The following is a 17,486-nucleotide window of genomic DNA, read 5'->3' on the forward strand; positions in this document are numbered from 1 at the left end:
GCATCATTCTTCAGGAAACATTTAATTCAAGAATATACTTAAAGGCAAGTGTGTACTTTACTGATTTCCAGTGTGGGAACAAAAATACACAGATGCAAAGTGCTTCGAGATTCATCACTGTGGGATGTTAGGTAACTTCCATGCGTTATTCTCACAGCAGGATCTCTAAGTACATGCTAGCTCGCCCTGCCTGAGCTAACGCTCTCCTTGCTAGAGGGACATCACCTTGAGGAAGACGTTACAGTTCCAGGGCTTTGACAGCTCCACAGCGTTATTTTCTTTATTTCTTGATTTACTCTCAGCACCTTGTAATATCAGGTCTAGTCTTACATTAAAAATGTGCTCTGTCAACATTTTCTATCCCAGGTGTGTCTGAAAGAGTTTTTTGTCCTTTTGATCATCATTTGTATATTTTTCTTTCCTTGTTCTTCAACATTACTGACTGCTGATCCCAGCAGTGGCTTTATTCTAGGAGAGCAACTGTGTGTTGACACATTCTGTCCTGAAGGTGGGGAAATTGTTGGTGCACAGTTCCAAGTACACAGCCCATTACTATGTATTATTGAGAACTTCCCACCCCTGCCCTGTAAAAACGTGTTGTACCAGTTTAAAAATATGTCAGGCATGCACCTCCTTCCCCTAACGTTAGTCATTAATTAACATGTGATACTGTCATTTCTGGTTGCTACTTAATAAAGCAAAACAGTATGATATGTACATTTCTAACTTCTTTCATACTCCAACGCTGACGTCACGACATACACAATAGTGTCAGTACAGCTCTGTGTACAGGAAGCCTGTTCTGCAGACCTTCTGGAAATGCTGCCCAAACCAGAGCCACTAGAACAAGCTCATGTTTGCAAAAATCCTCTTGGCAATCCAACTCCTTTTCCTTGCATTATGGGCCAAAATTCAAGTCTCTTCTCACAGAATGTGCTTGTTGTAATTACTAATGCAAACAGCTGAGACTAGACATGCTGAACTAGGCAACTGTGGTCAAAGAGGGTCTTATTCAGCTGGTTTGGACTTTCTTCACAAATAGTTTCCATTTTGGGAAAACTACACATTTTTCCCCTGCATGTGGCCTGGATTTGATAAGCAATTGGTAGAACTGAGCAGTCAGGAAGAGAATGCAACTTTCCTTTGAATTTGAGTAGGCTTAGAAAGCCCCGCAGTAAAATTCAGAACCCACTGGTGTGAGACAATGTATAGATATTTAAAAAACCCCACGTTTTGGAAAGCTGGTAATTTACATTTTGAATGTAAGGCAACAGATAAACAAAATAGGGAATAAAGGGGGACCGGGATACAAGATAGCAGTGAAAGAAACTGGGTTTAGCTGAAGTGGAGGCTGAGTTTCGCTTATGGTCGCTATAGTTGACTTAGTGCTGTGCTAAACCTGGTGTTACGATTGTTGTTTGTGCAAGAGGGGCCACTGGAAACCTCAATACAAGACCGTGTACAAAGTATCGTACAAATACCCAGTAGCGTAAATCACTGTTGTTCTTGTTTACAATCAGTAATCCCAAATGAGATACACTTCGTGACTCATTTATACAACTTTCCTTTGTGACCGACCACGTCTTTTTTCTGGCAAGGTACTTACAGCTAGAGCCAATGAAAGGCTTTGGTGTCACAGCGCTCCTTGCTCTATTGTGCCTCCCTGGCAGAATGGATTTCCAAGCAGAGAGATAAACTTGGAGTGATCCAGACTTTGGGATTCATCTGTGACTGAGCAGCAGGCTGATGTCCCAGCCCAGATGTCACTGCTTCCTCTCTTGTGCCACTTCAATGGCTTTTATGATGCTGTCACTTAGGTCTGTGTAGTGACCTAGATTAATACCAACAAGACAAACTGGCAAGACACAAATTGGATGGGTGGCCTGTGAGGTAGGTGAGAAATTGGCTCACAGGCCACGCTCAGAGGGTGGTGTTCAATTGTCTTTACTCAGGCTGGCATTCTGTCACAAGTGCTGTCCCCCAAGGATCAATACTGGGCCCCACACTCCTCAACACTGGATGATGGGATTGAAAGCATCCCCAGAAATTTTGCTGGTGACATTAAATTGGATAATGTGGTGGGCGCATCAGAAGGGAGAGCTGTCTTACAGGCACCTGGATGGGCTGGAAGAGTGGCAAGAAATGTATCAAGTCTAACAAAGGCAAGTGCAAGGTCCTGCACATGAGATAAGAGAACCCAAGAGCCCACTACAGGTCAGGATCTGTGTGGCTGGGGAGCAGCCTTGCTGAGAGGGATCTGGGAGTCCTGGTGGACAAGAAGCTGAATGCAAGTCATCAGTGCACTGTTGCAGTGGTGAAGGCAAATTGGATCCTGGGCTACATCTGCAGGGACGTTACTAGCAGAGATGGAGACAGGGTCATCCCACTCTACTCAGTGCTTGTCAGGCCACACTTGGAGTGCTGTGTCCAGTTCTGGTCTCTGCAATTCACGAAAGACACAGACTAGAGAGGGTCCAAAGGAAAGCCACAAAGATGATCAAAGGGTATTTAGTACCTCAGCTGCACTCAAATTCTGGTTTCAGCACCTAAATACTTTATTGAATCTAATCCTTCATCATTTCCTTCAGCAGATCCTACTCGTAGAGCAAGTACTTCCCTTTTTCTGTGTTTTGTGTGTTTAGAGGGTGGTGGGACTGCTTTCTGCTGGTTTTGCAGTATCTGGTTGAAAGTGTCCCAATTTTAGCAGGTTCCTATAGCATTAATGCAATAGAGAAGTACACCTAATAGCTGTTCTTTGGCTTCTACTATTTAAAACATCTGTTTTCTGACATTTGATGATAGTTTGTTCTCCTGTACATCCCAGTGAATATCAATAAGTTGTTATTTTCCATTGTCAAACTCCAACGAGTTTGAAATATATGCAACTTGTTTTCCTGCAGGGAATGGAGACATATGTCACTGAATTGTATTAATTGATAATCATATTATTTCCAAAGGGGAGGAGTGCAAGTGGAATCAAAGATATGCAGAAGATAATTTATTCTAAGAGAGCATAAACCAACAAAATACATCTATTTGGAAATAAACTTGTCTTTTTAAATTGTTGTTGTTTTTTATTGTTTAGAGTTTTTTTCTTTTTCTTTTCTTCTTTTAAAAAAAATCTGGTTTGATTCCTCTTAGAACTGAAAGTTAATTCTTCTAATGGTCTTCCATTGGCCCATGATATGATTCTGGATGTTCTTAATTCCGATTCCAAAGGACAGTGTGTCCTGTCATACAGTGAGCTCTATTTTGCTTTTGAGCTGCATTTTCTGTTTCAGCAGAACTCGATGGTTTGTGGAGAAGGACAGCAGCATGGAGGGATTCCTTATGTGTCATGTTTGAGGAAAGGACTTGCTGTTGTCATCCAGGATGTTCTATAACTGTTGTGGAAAGGAATTCTTGTAGGGTTATGGGCTCTGTCCAGGGTCAGCTTCAAGTCAGTGGAACAAATCCCGGTAATTTCATTAAGAGTTGCATGAGGCCTTTACTAGATCAAGAAAGGGGTTTAGACCTCTGTAGCAGAATGTAGACAGACTTCAGACATTCAAATTTCATCTGCAATCCAAACAATCTCTGCTTATCAGGCATCCAAACCTGCATCAGTCTTATCTCTGTTGGTGTCTTTCAGTTTGACTTGAAAGTTCACTAGATGCATGTGCTGTGTGAGGTGAACAGTAAATTTCAGCACAAACCTCACTTTGTTCAATGTCATGACTTACACATTTTCCGTCCTCAGCATCACTCAGGCTCAATGTGTCCACATTGTGTTTGGGGACACGGTGATTGTTACTTACGATTTGGGGTTTTATGTACTGTATCTTCACAGAAACTGGGCTGGTGGATAATCTTCGTGGTCCAGAAAGTGAGAGCAGAGATAAAAGCTTCTAATCAAGGCGTTAGAGCAAGGAGACAAAAAGAGGAGACAGAGATGGAAATCTTCCCCTCCAGACCTTCAAGGATAAATCTTGTATTTTACGTTACTATTGACGGATAAAAAATTCCCCATCATGGCAATCCTCTAATCCCACAGGACAAGGCTATTAGGGGATAATCCCAGCCTAAATTGCAACCCTGTGCTCAAGCATTGGTTCTCCTAATACTGTAACATACAATTACAGAACAAGGCCTGGAAACCACAGCCTTTGTTCTGCCTTATTGCTTAATTGTTTAATGAAGTATTCACTTCATCTGAGTGAGTGCTTTGTAATTTTGTACTTGTGTGCAGCTGGCAGTGGCAACAAGCAAAGAACAGGCTTTTTTTACAGAATAATTTGTTCTCTTGGTAAAAGAAGGTACCATTAAATGTATCAGGCTCTGGTAGTAAATAACGTCAGGGATGTCCGCATAAAAGAGAAATCTCACTAATAAAAGTGGGCAATGAAAGCACAATTGTTAGCATTTTCCCCTCCCCTTTTCCTCTTGATGCTGTGCAAAGACAGATGGCAGAGGTACTGTGACAATTAGTACCAGATCTTGCACTTACAGCTTGGTTTCTATGGTCTGGATGCTGCCATCATGATCACCTCTAAAAGTGGAATGGGAGAGGCATTCCTGAATGAAAAAAAAGCGATGTCAAAAAAGGCTCCCATCAAGATAAGAGCAATATTCAGGAACTTAAATAAGTGCAAAGTCATTATATATAAGTGCCAAATAGCATTAAACCAAGTTTATTTTAAAACCTTCTGTAGGTTTCAAGAATAAAACAGTGAACCCGTTCTACTCTTGAAAATATTCCTATGCTCAGGACAGTATGTCAGACTCCAGCTTCCAAGGAATTCCTTGGTTAAGATCAGGTGTTCAGACACATCAGTTCCTTACCAGCTATTGGAGCTCTGCGTGCCTCAGCATTTTGGGTGTTTTCATCTTTTGAAGCATTTATTTCTCTTTATAACTGTAGAGGGAACTTAGACAATTAGCTCTGGGCTTGGATATCATTTTTGGCTGTGGACCTAAACTCCTGACACTGGATATCAGGAAATTTGCAACAGGCTACTGAGAGAATATGACCCTGGGAAGAGGAGAAAATGGTTTGAATGCTGGAGGCTTTTTTGAGTTCTAGCTGTGCAGGGTCTCTTGCAAATGCTAAATGCCAGAGTAACGTTGGCAGTCTTTAATACAGAGCTTTTCTTTACTAGCTTTAGAAGAATTTTGTGAATAAGATTGGTTCAAACAGAACAGGTGAGGCTGCCTGTGGGTTAATCGCTTCCTCTCTTGCCAGCCCTGCCTCTTGGGTGGTAATGCCTAGGGATGCAGGGATGCTTTGCTGGTTCTCACTAGGAAGGGTGCTGCTTTGCTGAGACCACGCTGCTAGACGAAGGCAGCAATCAGAGGTGGTTTACAGTCAGTTCCCTTCTTGTTTTCCATGCAGACCCTGGTATAGGTGCTGTTCTTGTGAAGTCCATGGAATGCAGATGGTGGGAAGGAAGCCATCACGCAGTAGCATTTGGCATATCAATAAACTGTATGGAATAGGTATACAAATAGGTATACAAACCTGTATGTATATGGTAGGTACATGTTAATGCATTGTTTTTGGTCCAAAAGAGGTGACAAATGCATGGCTTGTGACTGTTCCACTTTAAAGGAAGCATAGTGCAAACTTTTTGTTTATCAGGACACTTTTAAACTATTTTGTTCTCATGAAGCGACCATTTTCAACATAATTTAACGAACCATTACAGGCCTTTTAATCAATTATAGTCATTAACCTTGCCCGGGGTAACGGAGGGCAGGATTTTCATTCAGTCTGTCCTCTAGGCCTGTGTTCAAGATCACAAGACTGTCAGAGCCAACATCATTTCAAGGACCAACAGGAACAGCACTGGCTCACAGCCATCATTTGTACCTTTACAACGCTGACGGGTTCCTGCCTGTGCCAGTGTACAGAGACTTCTCAGGCTGTTTTTTATCTGTGCCCACTCCAAGCTGCCTCTGTGATCTGTTCTTGCAGTTAGAAGAGCTAAAGCAAGGGAAGACCCTGGTTCCTTTGCCTTTAAGGACATACCTGCCAGATTTTCTGTAGGGAGTTTCCTGCAGAGGGGCTGAAGCAGAGCCAGGGATCTGACTCAGGGCCACTCAAGACACCTCTTCGGATGTCACGAAATAGCCACAGGGCGGTCGTGAATCAGTGCTGAGCAGTCTCACTAGCACCTGATTTCTTAATAGCTTCCCATATATACTTCTGTTACCAGCTATTTTTGTATCTTCTACACAACCACTGCCTTAACAAGAACTCTCTGACCTCATAAAAGAATGGGGCTTTTTAATCTATATGAAAATGCTTGCATAATCTTTTGTTTAAATCCCTTAAGATGTAAGTTTTTAATTAAGAAGAAAAACCTAACTTTGCTTAAAGCTGATATTCAGTATCTTTTTCCTAGAACGAACATTTTAGCTTCTTTGAAGAAAAGATTTCTAAACAGGTTGTAAAAATATTCCTTTAGCACATTTTTGGCTTAAAATGCTGTCCTGCCGGGTCTGTTATTATAGATGCTTATCACTCTCAGGTAACATTTGGGTTTTGTTTCAAAGTTTCAGCTGCTCGCTTTCAATGTTACTACTGGGGGTGGCTCAATATCTGTGGCTATAGATGGTCATGGTCTGAAATGGCTGTTGTGTGAACCAGCTTCAGCCCCACGCTTGAAGTAGAGAAGGATCAAAAGTGGCGGAGAGGAAAATGAAAACAGAGGGCACAGACCACCTCTCTCTCAGCTGTGTCACAGCGCAATTGTGCAACGGGACCGAAGGATGTCTAGTGGAAAAGGCATTGAATCATGACTGTCAGGGGTGATTCTGCATAGTAAAAATAGATGAAGTGGTTAAATTACATCTTCCACTCAGTCTGCTGGTGAGAGTTGTCCTGAAGCTGCCAGGCATAAAGCTGACATAACCTTTACTCCATTATCACGGCTCCTGGCGGTTTGGTCTGGGCTGGACCCTGCTTTTCACCTTGCACGCTTATCGGTGTGCTTGTTGACCTAGCTGGGTTCACTGCATTCCAGTGCTGGTCACTGAATGTTATTTGAGTTCATCTGCAACTTTAGCCCAGCCCGGTATACTGGATCTTTTGATATTTGTAGTTGTAGGCTTTTGAACGATGCAATTGTTCCCCTTTTTCTACAGCATGGGAACCAGGGGAGGTCTGGTGTCTGGTTAACTTGAGCTGATTACCAGTGTTCCCTGAAATTCCAAGTATTATTAATGGTATCATTATGGGTGGACACTCTGTGTTACTTTTCGTGAAGCCAGGTGTAAAGCTGAAGCTCAGATAGAGACACCTGGCATTTGTATTCTTTAATATTTACAGTAGTCTAATGATCACCATTGCAGACTCCTGCAAAGTGTTCACCTGCCCTGAGGGATGGAATGACTTGGCAGGATGTCTGCATTACAATTGGAATATTGTTCTTGCTCAGAGAGGACCTGAGAGAATATTTTTGCTTTGTTCCTGCTGTGCCTTGGCATTTACAGTCCCTCTGGACTAAAACAACTTCAGCACTCTTCTTCTCTGCCCAGCAGTGTGACAAGTCATCACCAAGCTGTGAGTAGAACAGGTGCTTAGTTTTTATCATTTACTGCTTTTAGCTACAGAGACCTTTGTAGCTTTCTTTATAAGAGGGGAAATTGAGTCACTGAGAGGAGAGATGGTGTGACTCAGTTCCCCTGTTAAGGAGGGTGGAAGAGGCAACGCTGAGATCCTGGCTGGTCGAACTCTGGCTAGGAGACACATCCTCTCTATATGCCCTGAAAATCTGGGGCATGAAGGCACGATTGTCAGCCTCTGCTCACCTCTTCTGCCTGACTTCCCAATCTAGTCTCCTGTAAGGTCTTTGTGAGTCACTCGTTCCCTCCAGAACCTCCGTCTCAGCGACACAAACTCATTTGAATCTAAAATTAAAATCCCTAGGAAGACAGGAACAGCCAAGCTTTCCCAGACAGTGCTCTGCTGAGCAGTCCAGGTCCCCAAACACATTTGTATTGCTCACGGGTGTATTTCTTAAAGCAGAACAGGGTCTCCTCTTGCTTCCAAAAACCTTCCTAGGGATTACATCTTGTCTTCCAAAGCGATCAGTGAGGGTGCAAAGGCAGGGGCTGGAGGGAAAGGGAAAGTAGGAGAGAGGGTAGCTTAAACTCATGGTTGCATGACTTCCAGGAGTACCTTCTCACACGTGTTTCGGAGAGCTGCCTCTTTAAACCAGGAGCTCATTCCCAGTGAGTAGTCAAGCAGAAAAACAACACTGGCAGAACTGGCCTAACAAATTAACCAAGATTTGCTTCAAGATGTGAGCTGTTATTGCCCTCTGCTGACAGTTTGCTACACGGTGCCATCATCTTAAAAATTAAGTATTTTCTTCTGCACTGCTAACAAGGATTTCTGAGGATCTGTGGTAAACCCAGGGACCCTCTCTCAGACAGCGATTTTTGAGGTTCATCGCTTGATGTATTTATGTCTTTCTCACTGCTGTAGCTTAGATGCTACATATCAATCATCCCTCATCAAAGATGAGTCTGGTCTACGCTGCTGTGCAAGGCACTGACCGCACACAGAGCAAGAGCCAATTCTCCCCTGGAGAGATTGTGGCCTACAGGGACAAGGGAGATAAAGGATAATGAAGAAAAAGAATCTCAGTCCCATTTTACCTATAGGTTGCTGAGCTACTGAACGATCCAGGCGGGCCTGCAGAGATCAGTTCAAAGCAGAAGTAAGCCACAAGTTCTAACTGCAAGGAGAACAGATCACACTGTTTTACCTTTTTTTTTTTTTTTTTTTTTTTTTTTCCTTGTTCTTTGTGGGGTTTTTTTTCCCCCCTCAAAGTTAGGTAATTCCTTGACTCAACCACAGCTGCAATTCAGTCAAAAGCCATTTTGGGGTAAGCAGGCCAAGAAGAAATGACCTATGATAAATAGGAGATTGGACTGGACCATCACATTTCTTTCTATCAGCTTGCCTGGGGTCACAATGGAGTTTTGTGAGAAAGCCAAGAAGTGAATCTAGGGTAAGATTTTTGGTCTGGAGCTTTAAAATCTCTTTTTATTCTTGTTTACATTTCAAAATTATCCAACAAATAGCTTACAGAATGGATTTAAATAATATAATGATGAGTGAGACAGAAAGGTCTAAGACATTTGAATTTTTTTTAGCCTACACACTCCTGCTGAGCTTTTTACCAGGACTTTTGCTGTTGTAAATCTGTTTGGATTTTGCTAGTTTGGTAGTTGTGAATGCTGAATAAGTTGGTGTTGCATTTCAGTCATCCAGTGCCTCATAAAGATGTCAGGCTATCCCTGGAAGTGTTCCTGGATTGTCTGCTCTGAATAAATGCTCACATGGAAAAACACTAGAAGGTTACAGAAATATCCACAGACAGCAAACAAAAAGGATTGTTGTCTTCAACAACTTCATTTTGCCATGCTGAGTACATGTTAAGTACCAACTGTTTTTTTACAGTCTGCTTTTGCTGCCAGACAGACACTAGCCTCCAACTCAGGCAGCAGAGGCTTCCAATTTCAGTGATTAAGACCAGTTTCCAAGCCCAGCTATGGGGAGAAGACATCAAAATATAAATTCCTGAACTGTAGTGGTGTCACTGTATGAAGTAGGTTATAGCAATAATCATAGCAACAATAAGTAATAGTATTGATAATTAATAATAACCTCAGCCTAATGAATAAGGGGCTCATTGTCCTTGTATGAATATTCTTGCTGGGCCTAATGATAAAGAGGTAAACTAGGTCAGTTTTCCAGTCCTCTGCGTGTGTGCTCTGGAGAGCACCTCTGTATTTTTCCTGCAGGACCTTCTTTCAGAGAACTAAATTCTCTAGTTACCCTGCTCTTTCATCTGTCAGCTCTCTCTCATTTCTTACAGTTTTTGCATTAAAACCTGATGCTTTCCCCCACTCAGTATTTATGGTTGTTAAAATGTGATATGTGGTATTTTGTAGAGCTTTCCAGATTTGTGTACCTATATAAGAATCTCAACATTCATCAGAAAAAAATACTAACCCCCAAGGAAGGAAAGAAAAAAAGAATAAAGAGTTCTGACTCAACGCTAAGAATTCAAAACAAAAAAAAAAAAGCAGGAAAAGCACTTCTAATCTAGGGAGATATTGAACTAGAAAGGAGACTAACTCAGAAGTATTTGCCACGTCTCTAGTTATACAACATCCTAACGCTCAGAACAGAGCATTTTGTTACAGAATTAACTCCTTTAAACAACAGATGATGATTTTTAATGGCATGAAGGGTGTATTTCATTAAACAGGTACAAGAAACAAAATAGTCACATCTAGAATGAAGACATTAGGAGAATGACTTCATGTGTTCATTTGCTTTCTCCTCTCCCCCATATTCTACACTTATTTTACCAATTCTTTACTGTTTCTCTCCAGAAGCATCACTTGGTGTCTACATTGAGAATGGTTTTGGGTCAGGAAGTGGAGAAGACCGGAGCAGGTATATATCACATTATCCTTGGTGCTGACAGGGCAGAGTTGACAGGGAAAACATCGCTCATCTTTCCAAAAGTGATTTCATCCACTGTAATTGTTTACAGGAGGACAGGTCCGGAATAAAACCTGAGTGCCACTTTGGAAGACCTAATGCCTTCTCTGTCATCAGCAGCTGAGGCAGCCTGAATGTCAACATTCTTTTATTGCAGTTAATTTGTCCTTAAAAAATCATTTTAAAAAGCAGACTATGGTCAGAGCTTCCGCTCTTTTAGACATGACTCATTACATCAGACCTCACTGATACATGATTCTAGTGAGGCAAGTTGCAGATAGTCTGAGGTACCGCCATCCATACCTGTCCAGCCTTTCCAGGAGGTGACTTCCCTTCAACAGAATTGGTGGATGAGATCAATACTTTTATCTGCATGAAGTCCAACAGGTTAACTTGCGCTGCTACAGAAGTTAAGCTGACAAAGCTGGTTGTGTTTTGATCTAGACTACAGGAATGTTCCTTTTTTTCAGTTAACTCCACAGCCTTACAGGTTCTGGTTTTAGCAGGCTGTAAACACTGTCCTGCCTAAGAAGGGAAAATTAAATCCTTTTATATTAAGTAGATATGAGCAACAGTTATGAATCAAACCTATGCTTCTGCCTTAGATTTTAATAGTACAAATTCAATTAGTTACTTTTTAATCTGGTTTTGTTCTAGATTTTTTTCTCTATAACAAACATAATCAATAAAATATACAATAACCTTGTGATGCTACAATTACCACAACACCAAGATACAAATATTTAAAATAAGTAGTCATGTTTTAAAAGTCATATCATAAAAATTACTAGTTGCCCACATAAAAGTTTAATGAATTATTTTCCCCTCTCCAAATACACAATAGTAGTAGGGGGACACTTCTACTATTTCCTTTTTATAAAAGTTATGTCTTTGACAAAAATAATTCCTTGTATTGACAACAAGCAGCTAGGAGACGGCAAGCAATGGAGAGTGAGAAGGTATGGCTCTGATGTTTTTTACTCTCTTTTTGCAAGTTTAAAACAGGATAGGCATGCATTATTCAGTGGCTAAATTCAGTATTAGTATACTCGAGGTGCAATGCCAGTGAAATAAAGACAAATGAATCCTACTCATTGCAGTATGAGATTTGTCCCATAGCTTTAGGTCTTCACAGAAATTTAACCGTTTGTCTATTCTCCTTATTGCTTAGAGAAGGCAGCCAGCATTTCCATGAGATTATTTAAATGTAGAATTATTAGAAAATTTTGCAGCTACAGAGATAGATGGATTTTACATAAAATTTCTGCTCTTTGTGGTGACCCAATGTGATATTGAGCAAGATAATGGACAGAAAGAACATTGCCAGGCTCCTAATGAGAAACTGTTGACAGTAAAATTACCCGAACATTCATCAAAGAGTCAATAAATGTCAAGCCCGGGGCCTTTGATGCAGTAGCTCATAATTCCTGTCCAGAAGCCTTTACAGTCTCTTCAGGGTATGCAATCATCCTGCATTTCTGCTGATTTTACTGGAAACTTCGCTGCTTAAGAAGTACAGGGAATAGGTGTTGGCATCCTGAATACCACCGTTACAGTGCCACTGGCTCACCGTGAGATCTCAGCGAGAGCACATTTGGCCTCAGTTTCCCCATCTGCAGTACAGGAATGACAACATAGGAATTAGCCAGAGGCAATTCTGTGAAGGACAGAGTGTTGCCATCCAAATGCTCAGAAACCATGAGCTAGGTGGTAAAAACTATGATGCTGACTTTTGCCAGTGAGTTAGTAATGTATTTTTAATGTTAACTATGTCCAGCTTTTCGTGCCTTCGTAGTACATATTTTCAAGCTCTTTCTTGCACAGCAATGGGTGATCGCTTCAAAGCAAACCTAATTCTGATCTGGTTTGCTGAATTCTGGGTTGCACAGCCTTAAGAAAACCACATGAAGTTTACATAAAAGCTTATATAAAATCCTGCTCTGTTCTTTGGCTCTGTGGAATGTGTAAGGTATAAATATCTTGCCCATCATCTCCGTTTAACCCTATCTTCAGCGTACGTCCCCCAAACGATGTGGTGAGACAGTTTGTTGTCTAGTCCACAAATTAGGAACAATCCTGTGCTGAGTGTTACTCCAGCTATCGGCTACATCAGAAGTGTGACCAAGAGTCAAGCGGGGGATTCTGCCCCCCTACTCCACTTTCATGAGAACCCACCTGGAGTACTACATTCAATTTTGAAGTCTTCAGCACAGGACGGACACAGATCTCTTAGAGCGAGTCCAGAGAAGGGCCATGAAGAATCAGAGGGCTTGAGCACCTCTCCTATGAAAACAGGCTGAGAGAGTTGGGTTGCTCAGCCGGGAGAAGAGAAGGCTCCAGGGAGACCTTATAGCGACCTTCCAGGTTGCTACAGGAAGATGGGGAGGAGCTCTTTATCAGCGATTGCAGGGATGGGATGAGGGAGAACGGTTTCAAACTGAAAGAAGGGAGATTTAGATTTGATATAAGGAAGATTTTTTTTCCTGTGAGGGAGGTTAGGCACTGGCACAGGTTGCCCAGGGAAGCTGTGGATGCCCCATCCCTGGAGGTGTTCAAGGCCAGGTTGGATGAAGCTTTGAGCAACCTGATCCAGTGGAAGGTGTTCCTGCCTGCAGCAGGAGCTGGATAATCTTTAAGGTCCCTTCCAACTCAAGCCTTTCTATGATTCTGTGATTCTATCACTGCACCTTCGCTTAGTTTGTCTTGTTCATGAGGGAGCCCAAATTTACATCACAAGTGGTGACATGATCACATTCTCCAGATTCTGCTTATGTATCTTTCCTAACATTTCATCAAAGCCATTTTTCCAAGGCCTCTATGGACTCCGAAGTCAGTGGCTGGATGGTTCATGACATTCATACTAGCAATTCCTTGCTTGTATTTTCTCAACCAAGTTCCAGCTGTTCCAGTGTACATGGTTAGGAAATGTCCCTGTCACTTGCAGCGGTAAGCTGATTCCTACAGGCTGTAGACAGATGGAGTCATACTTCACGCACAGAGAAGGCTGCGTGTATGCCACATACTATTAGGGTCACTTGAAACTAGGCTAATTACCTGGCAGGCATCACTGCAGAGCAGATTTTCAATAAAAATAAATGGGATGACAAGGGAGAGACTCCTTGCTATTTTGGGACAAACTCCACAGGCAGCAGATACCCACAGCGGTAAGGCTCCCTATCTATCATTTGGTTTGCTGTTCCTTGGCTGTAGAACTTAATTAACAGTTCTGGAACCAGTCTGTTTCCCAGGAATAGCCTGTAAATCCATTAAACAATAAAGGCAGATGTGGGCAAAAATGAAAAACCCACACAAGTCAGAAATGAAAAATGATGCTGCTTTGTCAATCCACAGGGAGTGTTCTAAAACCTTCTGAAGCTTTCCTGTCTAGTAGTTCAAGCAAGAGGGAAATGTTCCTGTGGATGCCACCATTTTTGGAATAGACGATTACTATCGCACAATGAACTTTATGGCATAAAATCGTATTAATACTGTGAGAACTGAGTTAAAACATACTTATAAATATTTTCTCTCTTCAAGATCTGAAAGTACAACACAAGCATCTGTCACATCTTTGAGTTAGAGTGAAAAAGACCACGAGCCTAGAAAAGCATTGTTCTTAAGGACATGAACTTAGTCATACAGAACGCTGTCCTTCCTCAACTTTCATGGATTTGAACTGTGAAGGAGTCGGGGCGTTGTGGTGTTGGGAAGGCCAAGGATAAGTTAACATCCCTACCCTCTGCCTTATCTTATAAACAACCAGTACACCATTTCTGGTAGTTAACGTCCCCTCCCATCACCACTTTGTCTTGCTCAAATATGCCTTTTCTTAACTTAACAGAGCACTTCCCATTGCTGTTAGTCTGCTCAGCGAGAAATGCTAAGGATACCTGCATATCTTTGTAGTATTAGTGTCTTATAAGGTCAGTCAAATTCAATTAATGCACATGCAGGAATAAGATGATTGGAATTTGATTCCATTGCAGTATAACTTTCAAATTAAGTAATTGTTCTTTAAAAATACATAATTTTTTTCCTTCAAAAATTATATCCAGGCGTTAATGCCAAACTCTGTCTTGTGTTGATAGTGATCAGCTGCAGAAGAATTTCTAAATATCAGAAAGAATGTGCTCATCTAAACTATCACTCATGTTTTAAGATGGCCAGTGAAACAATTTTATTTATTAGTTGGGAAGAGAACTATTCTGCAAAAATCAGATAATGTACTTATTTCTAAAAGCCTGGAACAAAAGAGCCAATAGAGATTTCCTAAGTAGTTGCAAGACAGCCATTAAATATAAATATTTTTAAAAACAATTTATTCTTTCTTAATGCTTTTAGAGCAGCATGTGGGAACAGAGTCTAAGTGCAGCATCTTACTGCATTAAAAAAGACATGATGAAGGTTACTGGGGTCCAGATTTAACCCAACTATCTCTTAACTGCTCCTAACAGTTTCTCACCTATATAAACTATGTGAGTTACGTAAAACTTACCCATCTTTCCTAGTGGTAACAGTGTAAGTTTATATTTTTAAAACAACGATTTGAAATGATCCACATTTTCACATTCTTATAGAAAAAAAACATTTTAAATGATGAATTGAATTTTAATTCTCCAGTCCTCAAATTAAAAACAGCAGCAGAAACTGGAAATTGCTTTCTTTTCATCCCAAGTATGCAGTGTAGGCAGAGAATTGCTTTGTGGGGCTCTATACGTATAAACGGTATGAATAATTATATCACTGATTTGAATTAAAATGTGTAGGTCAGTTAGAGAGAAAAGAGGTTGGTTTTTGCTCCAAACTATCCATGTTTAGCTCCAGTAGAAGGTATAAAAGAACTTAATTCTACTACTCAGGAAACAAAGTGTCATTCAACCCCTTGATCCCAGCTGTGCACCTGATGGGTCACAGTCCATCGCTATGATGTGGGAGGCAGACCGAACTGTGAGACCACATCTAATGAGGGGACAACAACAAGGCCGACACTACCAACAACGGCCTTTGCAAGGTGGACCTCATGCTTCAGTCATTCTGGAGTACAGAATCATAGAATCATTAAGGTTGGAAAAGACCTCTAAGATCATCCAGTCCAACCATCAGCCTAACACCACCATGCCTACTAAACCATGTCCCAAAGTGCCATATATACACGTTTTTTGAACACCTCCAGGGATGGAGACTCCACCACTTCTCTGTTCCAATGCTTCACCACCCTTTCAGTGAAGAATTTTTTTCTAAACCTTCCCTGGTGCAACCTGAGGCTATTTTCTCTTGTCCTATCACTTGTTACTTGGGTGAAGAGATCAGCACCCACCTCACTACAACCTCCTTCCAGGTAGTTGTAGAGAGCGATTAAGGTCTCCCATCAGTCTCCTCCAGGCTAAACAATCCCAGTTCCCGCAGCCACTCCTGCAGCAACTGTGTCGCACAGCAGTTGGCCTGGGCCTCCTCTACCTCCACACAGCACTTTCACAGCCCAAAGATAAAAGTGATGAATTCTCGTTATGGCAGTTTTTCAATTCAAAGTGCCCAAAACACCAGGCAGGCCTGCCAGCAGGGTGTTCTTCAGCATGCTGCTGAGGACCTCAGGGGTGTTAGGCAAGGCCTATGTGGATGGTATCAGGGCACTGAAAGGCAGAGTGAGCCAAAGCTGGTGTGGAACCATCCATGCTGGCTAGGAGGAATGATTGATTCCCGGAGAGAACTGCCCCAGGACTTCACTGGTATTTGATTCACTCCAGAGGAGTACTGAGGAGTGTACTAACACTCATGCAGACAGGGAACCAAGGACACAGGAGTAAGCATACCTTACAAAGTCTTTGATTCACGATACTTCCATATTTGGAGTTTTAGGACCTGTAGGCAATATTCATCTGATCCAATTTAAGATATCTAAGTCTGAGCTAAGCATTTAAGGCTACTTTTACTGTTAACAAAGAGAAAAAAAGCCCATCTATACAGTGATACACCTGGTTTTTCTTAGGTGCCTATTTAAGGATGAAATGGATGAGCCTTCATGATTTGGCTGTGTGGAACTTCAGAAAAAACATCTGGGGAGAAGCTATCCAGTGTTGATCAGCATGGATTGATACCAAGGCTTGTATCATTCAGTATTGTCATCAACAATACATCCTCACACAATTTCCAGATGAAGCAAAACTGGGGGAAAGGCCAACACACCAAATGGCCTGGCTTCAACCCAGAAGAACCATAATCTAAGGAGGAATCCAAGTTTCTCCGCATGGGGAAGAACTTCATGCTCCAGTACAGGCTAGCATCCGACTGGCAGAGCAGCAGTCCTGCTGGAACAGGGCTTACAAGTGGATGCACAACTGAACACAAGCCAACAGAGCACTCTCATTACAAATAAAACAAAATGCATACTGAGCAATACTGACTGGCTCAAAGTGTCCAGCAGATGGACGGAATATTTTGTTCTCCTCTGCTCAGCACTGATGAGGCCATTATTTGGAATACAGTCCAGTTTTGGCACAGCCAGCACAAAAGGCATGTGGAGAAACTGGAACTGGTCCACTCAAGGGCTACTGAGCTGGTTACCTAGAAATCATGACTATGAAGAGAGTAGAAGAAGCTGGACTTGTTCAGTCTGGCACAGAGGAGCCTAAGAGTGGCCTAACTGCAGCATGTGACTGCTTAGAGACAGTTACAAAGATAATGGCACTGAAATCTTCTCAGTATTGTTAGATAATGTAACAAGGGGCAATGCCAAAAACCTGATGCTTTGAGGCTCAGACTGGTCATTAAGACTTTTTTTTTTCCACCAGGAGGGTTGCACAGCACTGTGACAGGTTACCCAGAGAAGCAGCTCAATCCCTGTTGCTGGAGGTTGTAGCCCAAGATTGTAAATCCACAGCTGAACTGCCCCAGTGCCAGTAAAAACCCAGCCTGGAGCATAAGCACGGACTTTCCAACTAACACATCTAAGATTCTGTGATAAACTGAAGAAATACAGCATGAA

The sequence above is a fragment of the Cuculus canorus genome, chromosome 1, assembly GCF_017976375.1.
Source record: "Cuculus canorus isolate bCucCan1 chromosome 1, bCucCan1.pri, whole genome shotgun sequence".
Taxonomy (NCBI): Eukaryota; Metazoa; Chordata; class Aves; order Cuculiformes; family Cuculidae; genus Cuculus; species Cuculus canorus.